Here is a 3,153-nt window from a genome sequence, read left to right on the forward strand (position 1 = left end):
ACATAACAGAGGCAGAAGAGATTAAGAAGAGGTGGTAAAATTACACAGAAGAACTATACAAGAAAGAGCTTAACGTCCCTGATAACCACGATGAGGTGGTCACTGACCTCCAGCCAGACATTCTAGAATGTGAAGTGAAGTGGGCCTTAGGAAAGCTGAGCAACAACAAAGCTGGTGGAGGTGACAGTATTCCAGCTGAGCTATTCAAAATCTTAAAAGACGATGCAGTAAAAGTGCTAGACTCAATTTGTCAGCAAATTTGGAAAACTCAACAGTGGCACAGGATTGGAAAAGATCCGTTTACATTCCAATTCCAAAGAAAGGCAGTGCCAAAGAATGTTCAAACTATCGCACCATTGCACTCATTTCTCATGCTAGTAAAGTTATGCTTCAAATCCTACAAGCTAGACTCCAGCAGTATGTGGATCGAGAACTACCAGAAGTACAGGCAGGATTTCGAAGAGGCAGAGGAACTAGAGATCAAATAGCCAACATACGCTGGATCATGGAGAAAGCTAGAGAGTTCCAGAAAAACATCTACTTCTGCTTCATTGACTATGCTAAAGCCTTTGATTGTGTGGATCACAACAAACTGTGGCAAGTTCTTAAAGAGATGGGAGTACCAGAACATCTTATTTGTCTCTTGAGAAACCTATATGCGGGCCAAGAAGCAACAGTGAGAACTGGACACGGAACCACTGATTGGTTCCAAATTGGGAAAGGTGTCCGGCAAGGCTGTATACTGTCGCCTTGCCTATTTAACTTATATGCAGAGCACATCATGAGAAAGGCAGGGCTAGAGGAGTCAAAAGTTGGAATTAAGATTGCTGGAAGAAATATCAACAACCTAAGATATGCAGATGATACCACTCTAATGGAAGAAAGTGAAGAGGAACTGAAGAGTCTCTTGTTGCGAGTGAAGAAGGAGAGTGCAAAACTTGGGTTGAAACTTAACATTAAGAAAACCAAGATCATGGCATCCGGGCCTCTCAATTCCTGGCAAATAGATGGGGAAGAAATGGAGGTAGTGACAGATTTTATTTTCCTGGGCTCCAAGATCACTGCAGATGGGGACTGTAGTCAAGAAATTAAAAGACGCTTGCTCCTCGGGAGGAAAGCCATGGCAAATCTAGACAGCACACTAAAAAGCAGAGACATCACCCTGTCAACAAAAGTGCGTATAGTCAAGGCTATGGTCTTCCCAGTTGCAATGTATGGCAGTGAAAGTTGGACCATAAGAAAGGCTGAGCGCAAAAGAATTGAGGCCTTTGAACTCTGGTGCTAGAGAAGACTCCTGCGAGTCCCTTGGACTGCAAGGCGATCAAACCGGTCAGTCCTAGAAGAGATCAACCCTGACTGCTCTTTAGAAGGCCAGATCCTGACGCTAAAACTCAAATACTTTGGCCACCTAATGAGGAGGAAGGACTCGCTGGAGAAGAGCCTAATGCTGGGAAAGATTGAGGGCAATAGAAGAATGGGACGACAGAGAATGAGGTGGCTGGATGGAGTCACTGAAGCAGTAGGGGTGAGCCTAAATGGACTCCAGAAGATGGTAGAGGACAGGAAAGCCTGGAGGAACATTGTCCATAGGGTCGCGATGGGTCGGACACGACTTCGCAACTAACAACAAAATATAATATATATACATATATATATATATATATATATATATGATTTTGGAGTCCTAGTGGATGATCACTTGACTATAAGTGAGCAGTGTGCAGCAGCAACCAAAAAAGGTTGATACAATCCTGGGTTGTATAAACAAAGGCATAGAATCAAGATCACATGAGTTATTAGTACTGCTTTATAAAACCCTAGTAAGACCACACCTGGAATACTGCAGCCAATTTTGGTCACCATATCACAAAAGAGATGTTGAGAGTTTGGAAAAAATTCAGAGAAGAGCAACTAAGATGATCAAAGGCCTGAAGAGTGGCTGCAGTACTTCTGTTTGGCTAGTCTAAAGAAAAGAAGAAATAAGGGAGAATTGATAGAAGTGTTCCAGTATTTGAGGGGCTACCACAAAGAACAGGGGGTCACATTATTCACCAAAGCACCAGAGGGAAGGACAAGAAACAATGGTTGAAAACTGATCAAAGAGAGAAGCAACCTGGAATTAAGAAGAAACTTCCTGACAGTGAGGCCAATTAACCAGTGGAACAGCTTGCCTCCAGAAATTGGGGGCGGTCCATCAGTGGAGATTTTAAGGAAGAGACTAGACAGTTACTTGTCTGCGATGGTATAGGTTCTCCTGCTTGAGCAGGGGGCTGGACTAAAAGATCTTCCAGCTTTATTCTATACTATTCTATTTTATTGGGTAAGCTTTTAAGTATTTATCTTTATTTTTTTCCAAGCAATGAACTATTATAAAACGGATTCTAAATGTATTTATCTCTAACTTCTGTTTTTGCCAAAGTCCATCGAAATGAAAGATTACTGTAAGAAAATCATGAAAACAATTCATCAGAGTAGTATAGAATTTAAAAAAAAAAAAATGTGAATCAAGCTGTATGCTAAAGGCAGTATTGCATTTATCATGAACAATATAGATGCACAATCTTTGGGGGCCAGCTTAGAAATCTAAAAATGTCATGGGAAGGGAAAATCTTGCCTATTTAAAACATGCCTTCTATGGGAGCATCATCAATCAAAAGCAATGGTTTGGAAGCTGTCAATATAACAAGCTGCTCTCTGCTTCCCTTTCAATCTGCTCTCTTTCCCCTCTATTTATCTTTTCTTATGGGCAGATAGACACACTTCCAGAACAGGCTGTGAGTCTCTGTCATTTCCCCCCAATATTTCCTAGATATAAGTTTTGTTCATAGCTTTTAAAAATTGATTTAAGCTAGAGCAGGAAATCATACAGGAACCCGAAGAAGCCACACAGAAATCCATAAGGCACAACACTCTTGTATTTCCCAGCCAGCCTAATGCATTTAAACAGATGTGAATTTGTCTTATGCTAGTATAACTGGAGACAACTCCGGTTCTTTCAAGCCATATGGCATTTGAGAAGTAAGAATGGATAAAACATTCTTTACTTGTTGTTTAATGAGGCTATAATTTCTAATATGTCTGCTGAATTTGATAGCATATATTTCTGCATGTTTCCAGTAACAGCTCACAAAACTGTCAAGACTTTAAATGCAC

The sequence above is a fragment of the Vipera berus genome (assembly GCF_964194415.1).
Source record: "Vipera berus genome assembly, chromosome: 1".
Taxonomy (NCBI): domain Eukaryota; kingdom Metazoa; phylum Chordata; class Lepidosauria; order Squamata; family Viperidae; genus Vipera; species Vipera berus.